This window comes from Cervus elaphus, chromosome 11 (assembly GCF_910594005.1).
Source record: "Cervus elaphus chromosome 11, mCerEla1.1, whole genome shotgun sequence".
NCBI classification, from domain to species: domain Eukaryota; kingdom Metazoa; phylum Chordata; class Mammalia; order Artiodactyla; family Cervidae; genus Cervus; species Cervus elaphus.
In genome coordinates, this window is record NC_057825.1 from 16,102,149 (window position 1) to 16,129,030 (window position 26,882).

Below are 26,882 nucleotides of genomic sequence, written 5' to 3' on the forward strand. Positions count from 1 at the left end.
ATACTGGAGTGGGTTGCCATTTCCATATGCTATACAGTAGCATATATACCATGTGATATATGCCATGAATTGTATGACACATGTTGTATGTGTCATATGATGTAATATGATGGAATATGCAATCAGACCTTATGAATCAAAGTGTAAGTTTCATCTCGAGCCCACCCATCTGCCTCCCACTCAGGAGGCTCTGCCCGCTCTCACGTGCAGCCTCGTATGGGCCCCAGGTGATACGAGGTGGGTGCTGATGCTGGAATGGTTCTGGGAGCCTCTCTGCTGTCCCAGGCGCTGAGAAGAAGCCCCTGACTAGCTGCTTCATCCCAGATAGAGGTGAATGTCTGCCTGTAAGGTGGCATCCTTGCTGAGTCATTAGCAGGCTGTGTGCTTATTGTCCATAACGACTCAGCATCTGTGTTGTTATTCAGTCACTAAGTCACATCTGACTCTTTGAGACCCCATGGACTGCAGCATGCCAGGCTTTTCTGTCCTTCACTGTCTCCTGGGACTTGCTCAAACTCATGTCATTTGAGTCAGTGATGCCATCCAACCATCTCATCCTCTGTCGCCCTTCACTTTGCTCTTTGCAAAGCACTTTCCATTCATTTCTTACTCAGGGCAGGGGATTTCCATCTTATCATACAAAGAGGTGATAAAGATTCAGAAAGGGTAGCTCATTTTTCAAGACGGTGGTTAAACCCTGGTTTCTCCTGACTTGGCCCACTCAATGGGAGACCCACCTCCCTTTCTCTTTCTCTGTCTCTCTCCTCCCCCAGTCCCCTCTCCTCGCTGGTCTTCCCCCTATCTCATTTTCTGGCTGCTCAGAAGTCTTGCCCTTTGCCTTGGCCTCACACCATAGCCTGGTCTTCCTCTGAAGGGCTCCAGGGTTCCCTGATCCTCTGAAGTCCAGAAGTATGAGGAAGTGACAGGCATGTGAGCGATGCTTTGATGGAGGTGGATGGACCACCAGAAGGGAGCCCTGCTTCCAAGGATTCCCTGGTGGGCTCTTAGTTTTTATGCCAGAAAGTAGACCCAGCCTCATCGGACTGTGTCTTTTATGTAATATTGAATTTACACTGGTTTTTGCATCTTGACCAAGATAATGTGTGATAGTCAGAGTTGAGTTTCCCAGAGGTTTTGATCACACTCATTTGAAGTCATCAATTAAGAGGTCCAATTAAGTCACGAGTATCAATGTAGCACTATATTGTGCCAAGTTCATCAAACTGTAGTGGGAAAGGGACCCCGGAGGCTTTCAGAACCTGTACTTGGCCTTATCTCTAGAGATTGTGACTGAATCAGAGGATTCCATTGCATGTCAGATGATTCTTTACCTTTTCCAGTTTTCCTGAGATTTAACTAGTTAATAAAAATTACACATACCTAAGATATATAACTTGATATAAACAGATAAGAATCCCACTCAGAGATTTTCTGGTAGAAGGAAAATTGACTTTACATTTAGACAGACTTGAGTTTAGAGCTGATCTTTGCTATTCATTTACTTTCTAATTTTGAAACAAGTGTTCATTTTTTGACCTTCAGTTTTATCACTTAGAAAAAAAAATCTATGTCAAAGGATTGTCTTTATGGTTAAAATAAAATCAATTAATTATATCATTAATATAAATACCCCCATGTTCCTCATGAAAATGGAAGATTGCTTTTTTATGTGAGTGGCTAGTTTATTAAACTATAATGATATGTAAATAAAAATACTACAATCCTTTGGGAAATATATTGGCTGCTTTATTTAGTTTGAGAAATGTATAAGATTAATGTATTTCTATCTGTGGAAAGTGCTCAGGAATTACTATAGAAAATGATTATAATAATATATCTTTAAATTTCAACTTCCACAGTGTGTTAGGCCAAGTACCGAAAACTGGTACCTCTAAAGCCTAGTGGTAATTCTGATTACTCAGTTACAAGTATGGTTGATGTGTATGGCTGAGTTTACAAAGAAGGAAGGAAGGTCAGGAGCAGCCAAAACAAAGAACAAAGTATTAGCGCCCTTGGACTGGCGCAGGAGGCAGGCAGGAGGCAGGGAGGTCGCTCCACTTTGTAAATCAAGGGGCTTCTGTGTTACCATCCAAGGAGACACCGAGGGAAGCCCTGGGGCAGAACTCAGTCTCCTCTCCTGCCCTACCTTCAGGATAAAAATCAGGTACTAGGTGATTACATCTTAGTGGAAATCACACTAGAAAAACTCTGTTCACCAGCTCAGTGAGTTGACAAGTTTTCTGGTCTACTTCCACCTGGGATAAGGTTTAAGTAAAAGGAGGGGGTGGGGGCAAATTCCCCTGAATACGTGTGGCTGTGACCTACCTTGTACGGAGTTGGCAATCAGATGCAGGATATCAAAGCCGTGAAGCCTGGGTAACCGGCAAAAGCAAACGCAAAGCCACTCTAGAAAACTCAGGTCCACCAGAGAGGAGCCCAGCCTCGCCAACTGCAGACTCCCCATGGCATGATGGTGCTGGAAGGATTTAAAGACATCAGCGGAGGAGGTTAAGTCATTGAGAAGACAATGACTACTGCAAAGATGTCAGGTAGATTTTGGAGGACAAAGATAAAATGAAACTCCTAGAAATGAAAACTGTTACCATTGAAGTGAAGACAATTCAGTTCAGTTCAGTCGCTCAGTCGTGTCTGACTCTTTGTGACCCCATGGACGGCAGCACGCCAGGCCTCCCTGTCCATCAGCCACTCCCAGAGTTTACTCAAACTCAAGTCCATTGAGTCAGTGATGCTATCCAACCATCTCATCCTCTGTCGTTCCCTTCTCCTCCTGCCTTCAATCTTTCCCAGCATCAGGGTCTTTTCCAATGAGTCAGCGCTTTGCATCAGGTGGCCAAAGTATTGGAATTTCAGCATCAGTCTTTCCCATGAATATTCAGGACTGATTTCATTTAGGATAGACTGGTTGGATCTCCTTGCAGATAATTAGAATGAGATAAATTGTATGTATGTCTGGATGCAGGAGAAATCTTAACATAAAAGAGTCTGCACGCCTTCCTTTCTTCGCTGTTATCTCCCAGAGAGAGGCTGGACAGGGTGTCTCCTCAGGTTCACGCAGTCAGCGAGTGAGGGAAAGCTACAGTTCAAAGGCGCTTTGCTCTGCTTGTGGCCCATGGCAGGAGAATGCCTTACAGAGTGCCTCGTGCACAAACTTAGGGAAACTGCATCACAGTAAAAAAAACTGTCATTGGCCAGAAGAAAGACTGACTTCTGTGGACCTCCCTGAAGGAAGGCAGCCTCCATGGGCCTCCTTGAAGGAAGACGATGACATGAAGGTCGTAAAGTATAAGAAAAACAGAGAACAAATCTGTGTGGACTGGGTCTACCAAGGATTAACTGTGTACTCTCAAGGCCGTGGGAACCTAAACCAGAATTCAGGGAGTTTCAGTTTTTCTGCGATATCGTGAGAACTATCATAATGAGAAACATAATTATATGGAGACAAACCCCCAGTGGTTTCTAAGCATCCTCCTCAGCCTCTAACAAATAAAGACATAAGCATTTTGCATTCACGCTAAGGAATAAATAATAAATTATAAACAGAATAGAGACTATAATACGGTGGTGTGGTGTCTGTAGATTTTTACGGTCCCTGGAGTGTGCCGCTGTAGTTAATGTATGCTTTTTCCTGATTTGAAAATATTCACAATTCTTTGTGAATCCAGTTCCCCATATCAGTACAGGAATACTGGAATGGAAAATGTAGTTAGAATTCTATGGGCTCCATTCTTCCATTGCATTTCAATTAGAGACACCATTTGTCTTGGGTCTTTTATCTCTTGGAACATTCTCCCATGTGCTGTCGGAAGATAACGTGGTTTTCAGGTCTTTGAAGTTGTGGGGTTTTCCTCTGTGTCTCCACACGCCCCATAGGTGTATGTAATCTGGCTGTAACAGAGTGTTGTCATGTCTTGTTGACTAATTAAGCCCCTTCCCTTGAAATCCCAGCAGCTGAAAGTTCAAGTGTTAAACGGTGGGACGGTGAATCCAAAAGGGAGCCCGAGCAGCCCCAGCCCCAGCTGGGTTTCATGTTTCTGCCTTTCTTTGCTCTATTTCCTGTCTGTCTGGCCAGGGGCTGCCTGATTAGAGATGCTAGTGTCTTCAACCTAGAGCCAGAGACACTATCCTAACGTGAGACTCGGAACCAGCTGATACGTGATGAGAGACAGCAAATCCGCATAGCTCGGCATCCCAGTGGCGGAGTGAAAATTGTCATCATCAACTGATTTGTTTATTCACAGAGCAAACATTGAGTGTCTACTGTGTCCTGGACACTGGGAAAAAGACTGGAGCTACAAAGGTTTGTAAGACGAGATTTTGCCCTCAAAGTACACGACCTGGTGGGAAAGAGAGACAAACGGACAATTGCAGAACATTGGTGGGATTGAGAGAGGGTGTCTTAGGAGTCCTGAGAGCTTGGAGGAGAGGGGCAGACCGTCATCTTTGTTATAAACAGGGGTCAGGTCAGACATGGTGACTTTGAACTGTGTGAAAATCAGTTCAAAGAAGGATGTGAATCGAAGAAGGAGAGGGAGCAGGGTCTAGCCCATCATAAAAGGCCACACATTTCACAGTCCAGGCTTTTGGTAAAAGACTTGAGGGTTGGTTGAAAGATTTTAACTGGGAAGTTGCAAGGGAAACCTTGAGATTGAATCCATACATTGACAGTGGTGTTCAAGGATGGACTTATTGGGGAAGAAAATGGGATTACACAAACTGGGGGACTCTTTCAAAGGAAAGGAAACATTGGGGCTTGGGGCTGAGGCAGTGACTGATTCTAGAATTCCTGAAGGAGCTCGTTGATGGATGCAGTATGCAGCTGGGGTGAGGAGGGCTCGAGTCCCGTCTGGCTGCCTCAAATGGAGACGATGCTGCTTGTTAAAGCAGGGACTGCAGAGAGAAGACAGCATGCTTCCAGTTCTGGTCAGTTGTGGTTTGAGGTACCAAGGAAGCATCCAGGAGGAAATGTGATGACCAGCTGGCCAGGAGTGGCCAGAGCCCCAGAGAAAGATCTGGGCTTGTATGTAGGTTCCTGACTCAGAAGCTTTCTGGAGCAGTTATAAACCAGGTGTGTAAACCATAAAACTACAAGTAGCAACAAGATAACTATAAAATTCTGGAGAATGATTCAGTGTAAAGAAAGTGGAAAGAAAGAAACCTGAGAGGCAGAGAGGGAGCCAGGGCCTCAAGAGGAAAGAGGAGACCCAGAAAAGAGAAAAATCATCAAAGCTAAAAGGAGAGATGCCATGGAGAGCTTGGGTCAGTGTGGAAGGGACCCCTGTCCACTGGACTTGGAAATCCGAGGGCTCAGGTGAACATGAGATGAGTTATGTCAGTGGATTAAAGGATGAATTAAACACTAAGCAAAGCAGAGAGCATGAGATGGAGGTGAAAGAGGAGCCAAGAGTTACTCTGGCTGATTTGCCTTCATCTGTAGATGGAGAGATCGAAGTCCAGTAAGGGTGTTTACCCAGCACACTAGCAGGCTTGAAAACTGGGCTCCTATAAGGGACTGGAAGAAGCATGCTTAGAAAGCAGGCAGCCGGCTCCTGCAGATAGTCCTGAGTTCCAGTGCAGGAATACAAACTTTGCTTTATTGCTGTCATCAGTTTCAACACGGAGCCACTGATGTTTTTGTGCTGAGTGCCGGCATGTTCATAAAAACATTTAAGAAGATCCATCTAAGGTAAATGAGTATGAGGCTGCAGGAAGATAAAGGATGATAAGACAGGAAGTAGAGATTGGTGACAATGGTAAATTCAGGTGAAAAGGGCTGGGCTTACAGGATGCAAGAAAATTAGAGAATCATGAAGACTCTGTCAACATAGGAACAGAGGAAATGAAATTGAGATGAAGGCTAATTGTAGGTTCTCTCCATTCTTGTCTTGAAGGAAGAGAGATTCACTGGCAGGAATAGGAAAATCCGGAAGTATTGTTTTTGACATATATCTAATGACTTTTTTTTTTTTTTGGCCATGCTGCCCATTTTGCAAAATCTTAGTTCCCCAACCAGAGGTTGAACCTGGGCCCTTGGTAGTGATACCATGAGTTCTAACCACTGGACCATCTGGGAACTTCCAAAATGCTTTATTTTTCAATGGTGCTTCTGATTTCCTGGAGTAGAACCTAGGTTGTACCTAGGAGAACCTTGGAGAAGAACCAGGAGGAGGTTAAACACGTGACCTAATATCTGTCTTTTTAGGGGTATGTGCTCACTGATGGAAGAACACTGAGCAACCTTCACTTTATCCCTGAGTAAATGCTTTCTGATGCTTTCTATTCCCCAGCCCAGCCATTGGAATGCAAGCCCCTGGTGGTCTGCCTCACCTGTCAGGAGCGATTGAATAACAGAGAACAGCAGTGAGGGCTCATGTTACTAATATTCCATTACTTTTGCAAAGGAGACAAGAGTACATTCATTAGTACACTATGAAATATTACCCTAAATAAGTAAAATTAAATTATGCTTGTCAAAATAAATGAACACTGCACATGCCACAATTCCGTGTCTCTAATTCTTTTAATTATGTTTTTTTCTTACTTGCTAATTTGTGAAATTTGCTAACTCACAATGGGCTCCCCTGTCATTAGTGAGAATGAGCTGACTTCTGCCTAGCAGTTTGCACACCCCGCTACCCGTGGCTTCTGGCGTGCTCTACCTGGGCCCCATACAGACTAATTGATTGGTTCTTTTCCTCTCTTCAAGCTTGCTGCAAGCTACATATTAATTTTCACCTTTTGAAATCTGTGATTAGGAGACAAGCATTCTCTCTGCAGATGGAAGGACACTTTTTCGCTCTGAAATTGGAAATTCCAGTCTACATAGTGACTATACTTGCCTTCCTTTAAACGTGGTGTGTGTGTTGTGTTTTCTTCTCAATGAAGAGAAACAATTGTGTTAATTTCCAATGTGTAACTCTGCTGATCCATCACCTGTAGGGATGCAAAAGTCACTTTGGCCCAGGTGTTCCTTGGGAGGGCTTCAAATCCAGGCAGTGTTCCCTGAGTACCTTCTTGTAGTGTGATGCATTCTGAAAGAGTTTTGCAAATATCATCTGATCCATCCTCCCAGTATTTCTATATGTGAGGCATTTTGAACACCTTGTAATGAATCTGTAGCTCAAAGCAGTTAGAGGGATTTCCCAAGTTCATATACTCGTGAGAGACAGGGTGGGAACACATCTCCCCATCACATGTTTTCACCTGAGCCTGGTATGTTATGGGCTCACATCAAACTGCCCGGAGATTGCATATTATTAAGAGACCATAAAGAAATAGAACCTGTGAAGAGAGAGAGATGACGGTGGGAAAGTGTTAGAGGCAGGAGTTGAAGAAAGGCTTACATAGTGATCTCATTCCTAATTTTAACTGTTTTTTGAAGATGTTTACTGAAGAAAATTGAGAAAAGTACAATGAGAGAATGGGCTTCCCAGGTAGCTCAGTGATAAAGAATCTGCCTGCCGATGCAGGAGACGTGGGTTTGATCCCTGGCTCTAGAAGGTATCCCTGGAGAAGGAAAAGGCAACCCACTCCAATATTCTTGCCTGGGAAATCCCATGGACAGAGGAGCCTGACGGATTAGAGTCCATGGGATCACAAAAGAGTCAAACACGGCTAAGTGACAGAACAATCACAATAGCAATGACAGAATTGATGCCTAGCAGCACTGCATTTGCATATTATATCTTTTAATATTCTCAAGATGGGATTACACAGCCTCCCCTTGCCCATGCACTGGATCTCTGGACTCACAGCTCAGGAAGAAGACGTAGGATGCTACCTGACTTTCTCTCAGGCTGGGCTCTGTGAGGCTTCCCACTGGCTCTGTTCTTCCCTTGGGGTATGACTCGGGGAACCCTGAATGGCCATGCCATGTGCTTGTTCACCCTGAGGCCACCAGGCTGGAGACACAGATTAGATGCAGGGAAACCCCAGAAGCTCAGTGTGGTCCCAGCATCCGTGAGTGAGTGAGCATACCTGCCAGCCTCAAGCCACATCAGCTCCCCCAGGGAGAGATGCTGTCCTCATGGAGACCTGCCCCAGAGGCTGAGATGTGAGGGAAATTAAAAGAAGTGGATCTCAATATTATGAAAATGAGTATACTACCCAAAGCAATCTATAGATTCAATGCAATCCCTATCAGCTACCAATGGTATTCTTCACAGAACTAGAACAAATAATTTCACAATTTGTATGGAAACACAAAAAAACTCAAATAGCCAAAGCAATCTTGAGAAAGAAGAATGGAACTGGAGGAATCAACCTGCCTGACTTCAGGCTCTATTACAAAGCCACAGTCATCAAGACAGTATGGTACTGGCACAAAGACAGAAATATAGATCAACGGAACAGAATAGAAAGCCTAGAGATAAATCCACGTACCTATGGACACCTTATCTTTGACAAATGAGGCAAGGATATACAATGGAAAAAAGACAACCTCTTTAACAAGTGGTGCTGGGAAAACTGGTCAACCACTTGTAAAAGAATGAAACTAGAACACTTTCTAACACCATTCACAAAAATAAACTCAAAATGGATTAAATATCTAAATGTAAGACCAGAAACTATAAAACTCCTAGAGGAGAACATAGGCAAAACACTCTCTGACATAAATCACAGCAAGATCCTCTATGACCCACCTCCCAGAATGTTGGAAATAAAAGCAAAAATAAACAAATGGGACCTAATGAAACTTAAAAGTTTTTGCACAACAAAGGAAACTATAAGCAAGATGAAAAGACAGCCTTCAGAATGGGAGAAAATAATAGCAAATGAAGAAACAGACAAAGGACTAATCTCAAAAATATACAAGCAACTCCTGCAGCTCAATTCCAGAAAAATAAATGACCCAATCAAAAAATGGGCCAAAGATCTAAACAGACATTTCTCCAAAGAAGACATACAGATGGCTAACAAACACATGAAAAGATGCTCAACATCACTCATTATCAGAGAAATGCAAATCAAAACCTCAATGAGGTACCATTACACGTCAGTCAGAATGGCTGCTATCCAAAAGTCTACAAGCAATAAATGCTGGAGAGGGTGTGGAGAAAAGGGAACCCTCTTACACTGTTGGTGGGAATGCAAACTAGTATAGCCACTATGGAGAACAGTGTGGAGATTCCTTTAAAAACTGGAAATAGAACTGCCATATGACCTAGCAATCCCACTCCTGGGCATACACACCGAGGAAACTAGATCTGAAAGAGACATGTAAACCCCAATGTTCATAGCAGCACTGTTTATAATAGCCAGGACATGGAAGCAACCTAGATGCCCATCAGCAGACGAATGGATAAGGAAGCTGTGGTACATATACACAATGTAATGTTACTCAGCCATTAAAAAGAATTCATTTGAATCAGTTCTAATGAGATGGATGAATCTGGAGCCCATTATACAGAGTGAAGTAAGCCAGAAAGATAAACACCAATACAGTATACTAACACATATATATGGAATTTAGAAAGATGGTAATGATAACCCTATATGCAAAACAGAAAAAGAGACACGTATGTACAGAACAGACTTTGGGACTTTGTGGGAGAAGGCGAGGGTGGGATATTCTGAGAGAATAGCATTGAAACAAGTATACTATCAAGGGTAAAACAGATCACCATCCCAGGTTGGATGCATGAGAGAAGTGCTCAGGGCTGGCACTCTGGGAAGACCCAGAGGAATGGGATGGAGAGGGAGGCGGGGGGCGGGGGGGATCAGGATGGGGAACACATGTAAATCCATGGCTGATTCATGCTAATGTATGGCAAAAACCACTACAATATTATAAAGTAATTAGCCTCCAACTAATAAAAATAAATGAAAATAAATAAATAAAAGAAGTGGATTCTGTTTTAAGCCACTAAGTTTGGGGCAGTTGTCACATAGCCATCGTCACAGGAACACAAGCATAGTTTTCCTTTCCTGCTTGTGATCATACTGTACCAGATTCCTCTGTCCATGGGATTCTCTAGGCAAGAATACTGGAGTGGGTTTTCATTCCCTTCTCCAGGAGATCTTCTTTACCCAAGGACTGAACTGGGGTCTCCCATATTGCGGGCAGATTCTTTACCATCTGAGCCACCAGGGAAGCAATTAAGTATATGTAGTGTCTAAAAGAAAAGCTCTTGCAGATGCATTTCTTTGGTCTAATTATGAGAATGTCCATATAGTAAGGAGAAACATTTTTTTGCTAAAACTTTTTGATACTTTGGCCACAAGATGTGAAGAGCCAACTCATTAGAAAAAAAAACCCTGATGCTGGGAAAGATTGAGAACAGGAGGAGAAGGGGATGACAGAGGATGCGATGATTGGATGGCATCACTGACTCAATGGACATGAGTTTGAGCAAACTCTGGGAGTTGGTGATGAACAAGGAAGCCTGGTGTGCAGGTGTCCTTGGGGTCACAAAGAGTCCAACAAAACTAGCGACTGAACAACAGTTTACTTTTAAACGTCTAATGTAATCATGAACCAAATCCATTGTGTAGAAGTTTTACTGTGGCCAATTCAATAGGATAGGTTTGGCTCAGATGATTTTTAATTCTCCTTCGAAAGCATTTGGATTGGGTCTTGGTTAGTCAGAAGGTGATCAACAGATCCAATGCCATAAGCTAATGTGTGCTTAGTCACTCAGTTGTTTCTGACTCTTTGAGACCCCATGGACTGTAACCCTCCAGGCTCCTCTGTCCCTGGGGATTCTCCAGGCAAGAATACTGGAGTGGGTTGCCATGTCCTCCCTCAGGGGATCTTCTCAATCCAGGGATAGAACCCCAGTCTCCTGGGTTATTACAAAATAATGGTAACATGAAATACCTTACATTCTCTTAGTACTGAAGCAACGCTAGTTGCCTTATTCATTTAATTGAAAGACTGTCAGCATCAGTGTGGGTGTCAATCCAATACACACTTGGGGGCTCACCTTATGTTTTCGGGTGTTTCTAAAATCATGGATGCCCCATATGGCACAGCACCTCACCCTGTTCACTGCACCCCCAGCCCAGGAACTCTGGGTGAATTTTGCCCTTCTGGGGAACTTTGCTCTCATGAGTCCATCTTCCCATAGCTCCTTCTCCATCTCAACATTCAAGCCTTGCCTCCTTCTCAGATCCTGATCATGTGCACTAAAGAGTTTCCCATATCTCTCTTAAGCCCTTCACCCTATTTCATATTTTAAAAGTATGTATCATTATCTGAAAACACTCTACCGCCCCACTGGTTTGCTTGTTCCAGCTTCCCTGTCATTTACTGAGTTATCCCCTACCGCCTGACACATGCCTGGAAATTAGCAACTGTGTCATAAATATTTGTCAAGTGAGTACATGAAACAAGGATGGATAAGGACTTGATTTCCCTAACAGAAAATCCTAAAAAAAAAAAACAGCTATTTTTGATGTGCTGACCACACCTGTCCCCATCCTCTCTTGTCATTCTGGCTCCTGATTCTTTCCCACCCTGTTTTGTATTCTGCTTGTGGCTCCCTTTGTAGACATGGGAAGCAAGTTGCGTTCAGATCTTCTGCTATCTTTCTGCATCCATTTTTTTTATTTATCCTGGCTATAGCATCACACCAGTCAATCCTAAAGGAAATCAACCCTGAATATTCACTGGAAGGACTAGTCACTGCTGAAGCTGAAGCTCTTATACTTTGGCCTGATGAGAAGAGTCAGTTCATTGGAAAAGATCCTGATGCTGGCAAAGATTGACGGCAGGAGGAGAAGGGGGTGACAGAGGATGAGATGGTTGGATGGCATCACTGACTCGATGGACGTGAGTTTAAGCAAACTCGGGAAGATGGTGAAGGACAGGGAAGCCTCAGGCTGCAGTCCATGGGGAAGCAGAGAACTGGACACAACTTAACTACTGAACAACAGCAAACTGTAGCACATACACACACCTGAAAGTTTCTGGATGTAACTGGTTATATAAAGAGGACTGTTTGGTTGGGAGAACATGGCAGTGACAAGCTCACGGAGCAACACTTAGGAAGCCAGGCGGTAGCCTGAGTGTCCAGTTTGGGATTTCCCTATTATGGAGAAAATGAGAAGCAAGGAAGAGGACTCTTTTCTTCTGTCTTCAGACAGGCTTGGCACAAGTACATGAAAAAATATTATCCACTTAGTTTCACTGGCCTGGTAGTTGTGGTAAATGTATCTTAAATTCCTAAATGTATCTTAAATTGCATTCTAGCCTCCCATGGTATAGTCAGAGGTTTAATTTCTGAGGTTACTAGCCAGACACACATTTTAACAAAAGCCGGGGTCCATTTGTCTTTACTGGAAATATATATATGTGTGTGTGTGTGTGTGTGTATTCCAGTGCCAGTAAAGACAAGTATATACATATGTATATATATAGACAGATATATATATATATATGAACAGATCCGAGTGGGGAAGTATTCACAGAGGAGAACTGGTTTTCTTTCAGTCTTCACACTGGTACTATTTTTGATGGAAATGTAGTTTACACAGAGTAGCAGGCGATGCTTTGAATACTCTGAGATCTGGTTCTGGAATCCAAAGGTGGTTTTCACAGAAACAGCTTCACAGCCATCAAATCTATATCCATTTGTGGAATAAAGGTTTCAGTCCCATTGCATTCCAATCAGAACTTAATGCTTTCAATGCAGATTAACTGTGGGTTACTCTCTCTATCTGATTTTTAAATGTATCCCTGGAAACTAAGCTTGATGCTTTGCCAGAGAGCAGGCCTTTGCCCTTGGCCTTGACATAGCTGCTCTTCCTCCAACAAGCCCTGAGATAGCTACTCTCTAGAGACCAAGAATCCCACTCTAATGTGTGGAGATGCAGGGAAGGAAGGGGGCTCAGGAATCATGCAAGAACTAGAGTGCTGGGGGGAGAAGAGCCACTCGTCTAGGCATCAGAATGTGTGAGACCTCAGCCTGGACGCCCACGTGCAGGACCTCTCGGTTCATTCACCCGATAGTCAGTACATGGAGAGTCAAGGCAAACTGCATTGTTTCCTTCTGTCTTTTTAGATGACATTTCACTTGCAGTTGCCACACTTTGAAGATGATTTAATCTTTCATTGAAAGAGTCATATGAATCAAAGCAAGCAGTGGTGAGCATGCAGGCAGTACTCAGATGGAGTGAAGGACGGATAGGAACCAGATTTGAGAGGATGACAGATTTTAAGAGTTTTGGAAACTGCTTAGCTGTGGCAGAAGAGGAGAAGGGGCAGGTGAGTGAGGCTTGCAGGACCACTCCAGAGCAGATGCCCTCAAATGCACCGGGTCAGGATCCGACAAGCCAGTCGGTAAAATTAGGTTAAAAATCACAGTTTAGTTTACTTCTCTCTGGCTCTGTCGATGCTCCTACTGAGAACAGCAGCTCTTCAGATTCCCTGAACTCCACTTTCCCATTCTGTGAATTCAGCCATCGCATCTCTGAAGCGTCCTCCTTTGTCATGACGCAGCCACTGCCTACTGCTCTCCTCTGGCCCTACTTTGTCTACTAGACGCCTGGCCCTTTCCCCATCTGTGTTAGTTTTCTCCAGCCACTGTAACAAAACACCACAGGTCAGGTGGCCTAAAGTCAGCAAATAGAGAAATGCATCATGTCACAGTTCTGAAAGCCAGAGGTCCAAGGTGGAGGTGATTCAGAAGGTTGTGGGGGGAGTCTGCCTCTGGCCCTTCTCCTAGCTGCTGCTGGCTTGCTGGCATCTTTGGCCTCCCTTGGTTTATTGATGAACGTCCCCCATCTGTGCTTCATCTTCACCTGGTGTTGTATATGCGTGCAAGGCTGTGTCCAAGCATCCCCCTTTTATAAGAACTGCATTAGGGCCCGCCCTGCTCCTGCCTGGCCTCATCTTAACTAATCACATCCACAACAGCACTGTCCACACGTGAGGCCACATGCCCAGGTGCTGGGGGTTAGGACCTCGACATGTGGCTTCCCAAGGAACACGTTTCAGCCCATGACACCATCTGGTGCCAGGACCAGCAGATATGCTCACCAGGACGGGGAAGACACTGCCTCCTGTGGCCCATGTTGGAGGCACCATCATTACCGTCGAAGCCCGAAGCTTCCACGTTGGGTATTCTCTCCAAGGGTAACATTACCTGTGCATGCAACCACTGGGGTGGTGCCGCTCTGATCTCAGATGTTCCACCCTCCCAGGAGACAACAGGGAAATGTTGCCCACTTGAGATTTTTCTTTAACACATCCCCCTGGGTGGGCGGTTGAGCACCACCCACAGACCTGGACTATTGGATGACTGAAGAAGAGACCCTTGTTTTGTCTAATGATCCCTGTGATGGCTTTCCATATAACATGGACAGGTGATGAAAAGGCTGATACTGAAACCACTGTTCATCACACCACTTCACAAAGTCACATGGCGACATTCTCAAAACCACAGTCTTTTCACTGTCTCTCTTAGCCTTGCAAGGCCTTCTGTGTTTTATAAAACCTGAATGAAGTTAGGAAGAGATAACAATGAAGAATGGGTCTTATTCATATATCAGGTAAAAGTACCAAATGATTTTTTCAATTCTATGTAAAGCTACTGAGGCCCTTGTAAACTCACTGTGTACATAATACCGGATTTGAGTCGGGAAGATGTGCATTAAAAAGATGTTGTCAAGATTCAGGTTACTCCATAGAGGATGGCATGGATATAGAGTGTTGACCGTAGTGAATTACCTGTCAGTGAATGTGGTCAAATCCAGGGTAAATGATGAAAGGCCAAATGGCTGGGCCGAGAGCCAGGTGGTGACTAACTCATCATGGGGGTTCAGCGTCTGCTGGAGGGATGAATGAATGAATGGAAGCATCATATGTGTCACCCAAATTCATTGACTTTAAAGTGTCTCTTAACCCTGAGAACCTATGAGTCTATAGTTATCTTGTCCCGTATCAACCTGTAAAAAACTAGCAGTATTCTTTCTAAAATATGTGTACAATGTAAATTACTTTATTGCTAGCTAAGCCATAGGTTCATATTTTGGCATTCTGAGAGAGGAAATTCTCTCTGAATGCTCAATGCTGATACGTGTATTGGCTGTCTGGCGTGCCATCATTCATGCCATCTGTTCGGGTGGCATTATGCCTAATTGCAAGGTGGCCTGACAGTTTTAAGGGGCTTTGCATGCCAATCACATTTGAGCTTAGCTAGCTAACCTGCAGAACTCAGAACATAACAAGCTGAAAAAAGTTGCCCTGCTGGTAAATCACAACTTCAAATGAAAAGATCATACCTCATTAAAAATGGCCATGTTTTTTGAGTGTGGTAGGTACCCTTCAAAGAGTCTCTGTTGCATTTACCTTTCCCTCAGTGACCACTGCTATGGTCAGGTCATGTATGAAGAGGATATAATTGACAAAGATTCCATTTTGTCCAGCCTGAATCACTGACATGTTATAAATGTTTAGGATCCCTAAAATTCTCAAGCTTGGAAATAAATGCAACGACCTGCCAGAATTTCACAGCATTGTCTTCCTATAATGAGCAAATATGTGTTCACTCAAATCCAGTTTATCTTTTGGAAAAGATGCAGTCGGAGGCTGGATGTGGGTGCATTTGCTTACCTCCTGGAATTGTCATGGAAAAGACCCAACATAAGCATTAAAATATGTAGATTGCAAAACAGGAAATTAAACTGCTTTCTTGACATTGAAAATCCAGGAGTGTACACTTAGGCTTACAGCTGCTGGTTACAGATGAGAAAGTAGGCTCAGAGATGTTAAAAGACTTCTGCAAGATCAGATAGGTAGTTTATGCAGAACTGGGATTATATCAGCCAGCATACTCTCCTTTCTCCCAACATTACTGGAATAATGATATTTGTTTTTCTGATGAAAATGGTAATCATGGGTCTAATCAAGTTTGGATTGACCATGATGTATTTTTCCTTTTTACTTTCTTGTCTTTTAGTAACTCTGGTTTTTTTTTTTGTTTGTTTGTTTGTTTTTTTGCCATTTCAACTCAACTGGCCATGCATTTAAACATATGTCTTAAGTATTGTTGTTGTCGTTTAGTTACTAAGTCATATCGACTCTGCAACCCGTAGACTGTAACCTACCAGGCTCCTCTGTTCATGAAATTTCCCAGGCAAGAATACCAGAGTGGGTTTCCATTTCCTTCTCCAGGGGATCTTCCCGCCCCAGGGTTCAAACCTGCATCTCCTACTTCGAAGGCAGATTCTTTACCATTGAGCCACTAGGGAAGACCTTCTTAAGTATAATAACATATAAAATATTTTGAAGATCTGATGTTTTTCATCTTATAAATAAACTCTTCGAGATACTTAATAAGAGTTAATATAAGTCATATTTTTATGAAGTAATCTCTGTTTGGAGCCAAGTTCTCACTGTACCTGCTGCAGACAGATGCTTTTGTGTTTTCATATATTCCACAGTATAGTACTCAGTACATAGCAGAAGCACAATACTATTCTGTACTGAATAGAGATGAGTGACATGAATAAGACCAGAGAAAGTGGGAATGGAAGGAAAGGGAAGTAACATTGCCCATGACTGTATATATGAATGATGGTGTCTTCTGAGGGTAATGCTCCTCACACACTATTTCTAGGCATCATTCTCTATTTAAACACATTTGTATGCATGCATGACTGTCAATACTGCATGCACTCAACTTGACAGAGCCTAGTTAAGACTATTTTTATCCCATTCTGAACCCACCTTATTGGTCTTCTTTACTCCATTTCTTAGTGGTTAGTTCTCATCCCTATTTTCATCATAATAATGTATTATAATACACTCATTTGCAGTCATTAAAACCTCCAAGGTGGTCTAAGTCAGCATTTGTATCTCACTTCTATATTTCCATTGATCCCTACTCCAGGATTCAGTTCTGAATGAGGCTCTTCAGCCTTCCACGGGAAAGCAGGGTGTCATCTACTCTGATTCTTCATCTCATGTTATACTTTCTAGTTTCTTACACATGCTTCCTCTAAAGGAAGGAGCAAGGGTAAGGTCCTCTGTGATTAAGGACCTCTGTGCAGATTCCAGAACATTGGTTAGTCACACTGAGGCAAATGCTGTGGGTTTAACTGAGGTATAATTGTCTCCCTGTTCTCCTTGTTCTCCCTGCTGATGTCAGATAATGCATTGATTGTGTCAGATAATGCATTGATTTTGTCAGATAATGCATTGATTATGTCAGTTCAGATCAGTTCAGTCACTTAGTCATGTCCAACTCTGCAACCCCATGGACTGTAGCATGCCAGGCTTCTCTGTCTATCACCAACTACCGCAGCTTGCTCAAACTCCTGTCCATTGAATCGGTGATGCTATCCAACCATCTCATTCTCTGTCATCCCCTTCTCCTCCTGCCTTCAACCTTGCCCAGCATCAGGGTCTTTTCCAGTGAGTCAATTCTTCACATCAGGTGGCCAAGGTATTGGAGTTTCAACTTCAGCATCAGTCCTTCCAATGAATATTCAGGACTGATTTCCTTTAGGATGGACTGGTTTGATGTCCTTGCAGTCCAAGAGACTCTCAAGAGTCTTCTCCAACATCACAGTTCAAAAGCATCAATTCTTTGGCTCTCAGCTTTCTTTATGGTCCAACTCTCATATCCATAAATGACTACTGGAAAAGCTATAGCTTTGACTAGACAGATCTTTGTCAGCAAAGTAATATGTCTGCTTTTTAATATGCTGTCTAGAGTGGTCATAGCTTTTCTTCCAAGGACCAAGTGTCTTTTAATTTCATGGCTGCAGTCACCATCTATGGTGATTTTGGAGCCCAAAAAATAAAGTCTGTCACTGTTTCTGTTGTTTCTCCATCTATTTGCCATGAAGTGATGGGACCAGATGACTGATAGAGGATGAGAAGGTTGGATAGCACCACTGATTCAATGGACATGAACTTGGGTGAACTCCAGGAGATGAAAAGGAGCAGGGTGGCCTGGGGTGCTGCAGCCCATGGAGTCCCAAAGAGTTGGACAGGACTGAGCAACTGAACTGATGGGACCAGATGCCATGATCTTCGTTTTCTGAATGTTGAGTTTTAAAGCCAGCTTTTTCACTCTCCTCTGATAATGATTTCGCTCTTATCTGATTATGTCAGATAATGCATTGATTGCATCAGATAATGCATGGATTGTGTCAGATAATGCATTATCTGATGTCAGACTCTGCATTACACAGGACCCAAAGTACCTTTAGTTCAAAATGAGTTCTCTAGATGAAGGATGTGTAATAGTACCATGTTAAATCAAATCCCTTATGACTATACAATGGAAGTGAGAAATAGATTTAAGGGACTAGATCTGATAGACAGAGAGCCTGATGAACTATGGACGGAGGTTCGTGACATTGTACAGGAGACAGGGATCAAGACTATCCCCAAGGAAGAGAAATGCAAAAAGGCAAAATGGTTGTCTGAGGAGGCATTACAAATAGCTGTGAAAAGAAGAGAAGTAAAAAGCAAAGGAGAAAAGGAAAGATATTTCCATTTGAATGCACAGTTCCAAAGAATAGCCAGGAGAGATAAGAAAGACTTCCTCAGCGATCAATGCAAAGAAATAGAGGAAAACAATAGAATGGGAAAGACTAGAGATCTCTTCAAGAAAATTAGAGATATCAAGGGAACATTTCAGGCAAAGATGGGTTCGATAAAGGACCTAAATGGTATGGACCTAACAGAAGCAGAAGACATTAAGAAGAGGTGGCAAGAATACACAGAAGAACTGTACATAAAGGATCTTCATGACCCAGATAATCACAATGGTGTGGTCACTGGCCTAGAGCCAGACATCCTGGAATGTGAAGTCAAGTGGGTCTTAGAAAGCATCACTACGAACAAAGCTAGTGGATGTGATGGAATTCCAGTTGAGCTATTTCAAATCCTGAAAGATGATGCTGTGAAAGTGCTGCCCTCAATATGCCAGCAAATTTGGAAAACTCAGCAGTGGCCAAAGGACTGGAAAAGGTCAGTTTTCATTCCAATCCCTAAGAAAGGCAATCCCAAAGAATGCTCAAACTACTGCATAATTGCTTTCATCTCACACGCTAGTAAAGTAATGCTCAAAATTCTCCAAGCTAGGCTTCAACAATACGTGAACTGTGAACTTCCAGATGTTCAAGATGGTTTTAGAAAAGGCCAAGGAACCAGAGATCAAATTGCCAATATCCACTGGATCATCAAAAAAGCAAGAGAGTTCCGGAAAAACATCTATTTCTGCTTTATTGACTATGCCAAAGCCTTTGACTGTGTGGATCACAATAAACTGTGGAAAATTCTGAAAGAGATGGGAATACCAGATCACCTGACCTGCCTCTTGAGAAACCTATATGCAGGTCAGGAAGCAACAGTGAGAACTGGACATGGTACGGCACTCTGGTTCCAAATAGGAAAAGGAGTATGTCAAGGCTGTTTATTGTCACCCTGCTTATTTAACTTATATGCAGAGTACATCATGAGAAATGCTGGGCTGGAAGAAGCACAAGCTGGAATCAAGATTGCTGGGAGAAATATCAATAACCTCAGATATGCAGATGACACCACCCTTATGGCAGAGAGTGAAGAGTAACTAAAAAGCCTCTTGATGAAAGTGAAAGAGGAGAGTGAAAAAGTTGGCTTAAAGCTTAACATTCAGAAAACTAAGATCATGTCATCTGGTCCCATCACCTCGTGGGAAATAGATGGGGAGACAGTGGAAACAGTATCAGACTTCATTTTTTGGGGCTCCAAAATCACTGCAGATGGTGATTGCAGCCATGAAATTAAAAGACGCTTACTCCTTGGATGGAGAGTTATGACCAACTTAGATAGCATATTAAAAAGCAGAGACATTACTTTGCCAACAAAGGTCCATCTGGTCAAGGCTATGGTTTTTCCAGTGGTCATGTATAGATGTGAGAGTTGGACTGTGAAGAAAGCTGAGCACTGAAAAATTGATGCTTTTGAACTGTGGTGTTGGAGAAGACTCTTGAGAGTCCCTTGGACTGCAAGGAGATCCAACCAGTCCATCCTAAAGGAGATCAGTCCTGGGTGTTCATTGGAAGGACTGATGCTGAAGCTGAAACTCCAGTACTTTGGCCACCTCCTGCGAAGAGTTGACTCATTGGAAAAGACCCCGATGCTGGGAGGGATTGGGGGCAGGAGAAGGGGATGACAGAGGATGAGATGCCTGGATGGCATCATCAACTCAATGGGCATGAGTTTGAGTAAACTCCGGGAGTTGGTGATGGACAGGGGGGCCTGGCGTGCTGCGGTTCATGGGGTTGCAAAGAGTCGGACACGACTGAGCAACTGAACTGAACTGAACTGAACCTTTAGTTCAAAATGAGTTCTCTCGATGAAGGATGTGTAATAGTACAATGTTTTAAAGTTTCTTTGACAAAATGTGGTATTATAGTGTTTATGGGAAAGTAGTGAGATAATGCATCCGTATGAATGATGTTCAGTTGCTTTTCTGGGAGTCTTCTCTTGCCTATAGGAAAACCCCAGGATTCTTGCTCTCCAAAATCTGCAAATGTACACACCAGCCAGGGGAAATATAGACCTTTCCCAAGGGAAATGAAGAAAGTTGACAAGAGATGTAGGGCTCCCTGAAAGGAAAGTGCCAGCACCTTCCAGTGTTAGAGAATCCCTCTCCAGTGGAAGGCAGACACAGCCCTATCCCAACACAGGCCTTCCCAACAGCGGAGGGGTCTGCTGCTGGAGTTGCATTCACCTCTGGAGGTGGTGCTGCGTCCACCACTCACCCGAGTGGAATCCAGGCTCCTCCTGAGAGCCCCTCCTGTTCCCACTGGGAGAGGCTGGTGTCTCCACGAGTTTGTTCCTGACTGTGTGAGAGGCCCGGTTATCCCCAAGCTGGGATGGGGGAACTGGCTGGCTCTTGGTCTTTTCTTGGGATGGCGCCCATTCTCTTCCTGAGGCACTTCACTTGCTCCAGCCTGGTGGTGATCCTGGGGGCTCTCTACCCTGTATTCCCTTTTCTCTCTCCGGCTTGGGTTCATTTCTAGTATCCCCTTATTTAAAGTTCAAAGAAGGATGATAGATTATCTCAGAACCACCTTTGACTACTTCTTAGCAATTTCTGAAAAGGATGAGTCTAGCTACCATTTTTAGAAAGCGACAGACTTGTCCATCTTGGTTCTCGTTTAATGGCTCTAAAAATGAGGAAAAATGTATATCCAGTTACATTTATTTATATCCAATCTTGATCTGAAAACTCTCTGAGGTAGTTTTTAGAAAAAATAATGTTCAATTACTGGTGTACGATACATAGTTGAATAATTTTTCTAGGAATTCACTCAATCCCTGTGTTTAGGATTCTTTATTATGTGATGACCCAAAGCAACCTTCAGTTCAAAATGAGTCCTCTAGACAAAGGATGTATAATAGTACAATGTTTTAAAGTTTCTTTGATAAAATGCAGCATTATCTTAACAATGTATATGAGAAAGCAGTCAGTCATTTTCTCAAAGGGCAGCAGAGATCAAAATGCTATAGTTGGTCTAAGTACCATACATGCAAATTGAAAGCCTGGGATTCACTCAGTTCTTAGTGCACATAAGTAGCAATACCATTTTGATAGCATCCATTTTCTGATCTGTAAAGGAATGGAAATTAAATGTATCTCAATGAGTTAATCTAGGATTTGCACAATGTAACATAATGTCTCATAACTGACACATAGATTCTTTACATTTGTGAAAGAAAAATGTGATTTATTAAAATCAGAGTCTTACCTAAGTAAACATATTTTGAACCATTCACATCTCTCAACATTTCATTTAAAGAAACCTGGATAAATATTATATCCCCATATGATGGATGGAAAAATTGAGCCCAAGGACATTTTTGCTAAATAAGTAAGAACCTTTCTTGAAAGACAAATCATAACATCATAGTTTTTATCTTCTATCATAACTGGGGAGTGAAATCAAAGCGAGAATGTTCTGTGCGTGCTGTCTGGGTCAATTATCATCATTTGGCCGGTCCTTCTACCTCTCACAGGGAGGCCATGTCAATAAGCCAAGCCCTCCAAGGCTTCATGTGGCTGCAATTAAGGTTCAGCTTTCCCCTGGGATTTTCAGAATCTGGGCATATTGTGGATAAATCCACACCATCTGAAAAGGTGGGGAGGAGAGAAATAAACAGGACAGGAGATTGCCAGCTTTCCATGAGACATGCTTGCTTTTCTTCAGCCTTCTTCGCTTCAGTGATGACTTTTATGTTCTATTGATTTTCATGTTATTTCCCATTTTTGAGCAGAATGGCTTGAAGCAATAGCAGCAATAAAGCAATGTTTCTGTCAGTCATCTCTGTCTTTCTCACCCACACACATGTTCTCTCCATCGCGTACACACAAACACACATAACTCTTGTGAGTGTTGAATTTCCAAATGGAGGAAATAAGGCTGAGATTTCTAGAACAATCTAGGACCACCCCTCAAAGCTTTTAGAATTTGAAACTGTTCTCAGAACACATCTGAAAAGGCATTGAACTCCAGCACCTCTGATCTTGAGGGCTGGCAGCACGGACCCATCAGCTTTTTCAACTTTGGCATTTTACCCAGAAATGCTTCCCCCGCCCCCCGGCCCCGTTTCTGCCCTCTGTTAGGCCATGTGATAGTATTCAAGAGTATCTGTAGAATAATCCTGAAGAGGACAGCAGGGCAGAGTCAGCATAAAGTCAGGAGGAGTTAAAGACTGGGGGCCGTGGTTGACAAAATTATAAGAAGCCCACCTGGTTTACACACCTGGGGTAACCCTCAGGACAGTGAATAGAATGGATATCACTCCCACGATAAGATTAGATTACAAAGCAGAGCTGACCCTAAGGTAGAAGGTCCCGGGGAACACTGAATAAAGATGAGCACTTATAGGTGACAAGCCTAATTCTGAACGTATGCGTGCTCAGTTGTGTCCGACTCTTTGCGACCTCATGGACTGTAGCCTGCCAGGCTCCTCTGTCCTTGGAATTCTCCAGGTGAGAACACTGGAGCGTGTTGCCATTTCATTCTCCAGGGGATCTTCCCAACCCAGGGATCAAACCACCGTCTCCTGCAAGTCTCCTGTATTGGCAGACGGATTCTTTATCACTGAGCCACCTGGGAAGCCTCTCATCCTGAATAAAGATGAGCAAACCAAATACATAAATAAGAACAAAGTATGAGCAGGGAGATTTTACATGAGGAGGATGCTTCATTTCTGGCTTTGAGATGGAGGGGACCGCCTGGCAGGGAATATAGGAGGCCTCTAGGAATGAGTGGTACCAGCTATGTGAGTCCTTCAACTTTGTTCTTCTTTTTAAAGATTATTTGGCTGTTCTGTGTGCCCTGCATCTCCCTGTGAATCTTAGGTTTGGCGTGCATTTGTTTTTCCTTAAGATTATTTCTTCTACAAAAAAATAAATAAATAATTTTCTTAGGTACAGGCAGTGATTCCATCACCATGTATGGAAAATCAAAAAGGTTTTGATGCTGGAACACTGCATCTTGTGTCCTATTTCTCAATCACTTTACATTTATCATCTCATTTACTTTCTTAGGGAGGCAGTGGGCTGGAGGGAGGCAGGGGGCTGGTTGAGAATAACCGGCTTATATTCCAGGCCCGAGTGAGGCCACAGCCGCAAGCATAAGTGATGTGATCAAGGTGCCTGGCACACATCACACTACTTCATAGGGATATACTGAATTAATTAATAGGTCAAGGTCAAGAATCTGAGGATTGGTGTGGGATTCACATGAAGGCTTTCTGAGCTGTGTGGAGGGCCAGAGGGTCATTTCTGTGTGGGTGTAGCTGCTGCCTGGGTCCCAGAGCAGCTGAGTAATGAAATTATACAATCTACATTGTATAATTGTGTCCTCCTCTCTTCTTATTTCCCTCCAAGTCCAGTTCTTTTGAGCCTAACCACGATACACTCTTATGACATTTGATTACTGACTCTTCAAGCACAACGTAACACAGTCTGTTTTCATCTGCCGTTTGCTTAGCGCTCACCAGATGCTGGCCACCCCCAGTGGTCTCTCAGTGGAAGGGCTCTTCCTAGAGGTCAGCTCGGGTCTGCATGCTAGTGTCTTAGCTTGTTCCGATGCTGTCAGAAAATCCCGCAGACTGGGTGGATGGTAAACAACAGAGATTTATCCTTCACAGTTCTGATGGCCAGAAGTCTAAGATGGAGGCACCAGCAGGGTCTCCTTCTGGTGAGGGTCCTCCTGGTTCACAGTCACACCTCGTTTATGGAGGAAGGGACGATGGAGCTCTCTGTGTCCTGTTTACAAGGATCTCCTAGAACTAACACCAAAAAAAAGATGTCCTTTTCATCATAGAGGACTGGAATGCAAAAGCAGGAAGTCAAAAGATACCTGGAGTAACAGGCAAGTTTGGCCTTGGAGTACAAAATGAAGCAAGGCAAAGGCTAAGAGAGTTTTGCCAAGAGAATGAATTGGTCATAGCAAACACCCTCTTCCAACAACACAAGGGACAACTCTACACATGGACATCACCAGATGGTTAATACCGAAATCAGATCGACTATATTCTTTGCAGCTGAAGATGGAGAAGCTCTATACAGTCAGCAAAAATAAGGCTGGGAGCTGACTCTGGCTCAGATCATCATTTCCTTATTGAAAAATTCAGGCTCAAATTGAAGAAAGTAGGGAAAATCACTAGGCCATTCAGGTTTATAAGAACATGAATCCCATTTGTGAGGGAATTCTCCCAGCTCTCGTGACCCAGCTCCCAAAGGCCCTATCTCCTAACACCATCACATCTGGGGTTAAGGCTTCAATATATGAATTTGGGGAGGACACAAATATTCAGTTTCAAGTACAGGTCAAAGGACATAATCTTTCCATGACTCAACCTCTTTGTCATTAAAAAATGTGAATAATCATCACACCTACCTCATAGTTTGTTTTGAGGTTTAGATGAGTTCGTATATGAAAACTACTTAGAATAACATCTGTCACAGATAGTATTGATCTAAATGCATATTAATATATTCCACTGTTCTGAAAGGTATCTGAAAATTTATACTTCTCGCTTCTCCAGGGATTTAAAACGTACTTAGGTAGATACGATGCAGACATGAAATAACTGGAGCATAACTAAGCAATAAATCTTGTTTAATTGCCTGTAGGTACAGTGGGTGCTGGGGCTTCCCAGTGACTTTAGTGGTAAAGAACCCACCTGGCAATGCAGGAGCTGCAGGAGACGCAGGTTTGCTCCCCGGGTCAGAAGATCCCTGGGAGGAGGGCACAGCAACCCACTCCAGTATTCTTGCCTGGAGAATCCAATGGACAGAGGAGCCTGGTGGGCTACAGTCCACATGGTCGCTAAGAGTCAGACACGACTGAAGAGCCCGAGCGTGCATGCAATGGTTATTCAGAGGGAGAGAGAGGATCTGGAATTGGCACAAGCAGAGAAGATTCCTAAAGAGGATCAGGAGTCATCCTCAAAGTACAAGATGCCACTGCTGCCTGGTTTCTGCGACGCTGTTTCTCCTCACGTCCAACCTTTTTGCAAGAGCAGCTACTGCCTTAACTTCCCCCTCCTCTCACATTACGCAAAATACTGCCATGTTTAAACTTTGATCATGAGCATTTGTGCAGTTATATGAGGAATGGAATGTGTATTCCAGAGGGATCTAATTCCATATATCACTCAGCGTCTAAATAGCATTTTTGAGTAGGTTTTAGGGTTCTTTGATTAATCCTCTTCCCCTGACAGGTTTTAAATCATCTATTCAGGACATTTAGAGCTTAGCAGAACCTAAGCGCCACCTTCCTATTCTGGAATTTCTCTCCATGGCCACTGCTACACATTATTCTCCATGGTCAGTGTGGGGAATGGGTTTCCCTGGTGGTTCAGATGGTACACAATCCACCTGCAATGCAGGAGACCTGGGTTCAATCCCTGGGTTGGGAAGGTCCCCTGGAGAAGGGAACAGCTACCCACTCCAGTGTTCTGGCCTGGAAAATTCCATGGACTGTATAGTCCATGGGATTGCAAAGAGTTGGACACGGCTGAGCTACTTTCACTTTCAATTTCAGGGTGGAGAGCATCCAACACTCGGTCAGGAAGACTCAGTCCAGCCAGCACTGCGGGTGCTGACCTGCTGGCCTCCACCAGCCTCTGCATCAGGCGGTGTGCCTTCTCTCTGGCTGGTCCTGCTTCCTGAACACAGAGTCTTCTTGAGAGGATTTCTTCTGACTTAGGATGGCTCACCTTATTTTCTGACGTTATGACATGCATGCAGTAGAAACGGCACATCAAAGTTTGAAGTTTGATCTTCTCCCAGGCGAGCGACATGCTGTAAGAAACCCTCTGGTGAGGCTGGGCAGGGACAGTCCCAGCTCCTGAGAGCCACGTGAGCCAAAGGGTAAACAGCCTCCACCCTGAGAACTGTTCTGCACCCAGGCGACACTTCCAACACAGTATTCAATAAATCACGGGAGATTTTCAGCACTCCATTATAAAATAGACTTTGTTCTAGATGATTTTACCCAACTGTGGGCTAATGTCAGTGTTCTGAGCATGTTTAGGGTAGTCTAGGCTACATTAAGGTGTTATGTAAATTAAATGCATTCTTTACTTACAATGTTTTCAACTTCTGATGGATTTGTCAATCTCTACTTACATAAGTCTGATAAGTAGAGAAAGATCTATACATGAAATAATACATATATATATAATACATTTATATTTATACATTAAATAGAGTATAGAAATATGTCATATGTCATCTATTTTTACATAGTTTTAATATGTACAATATACAGATTGTTATGATTTATCAGGTTTATATAATGCCATCATAATTAGAGAAAGATCTGTACATAAAATAATACATGTATATATAATACATTTGTAGTTATTATATATAATACAGGAATATATGTCATATATA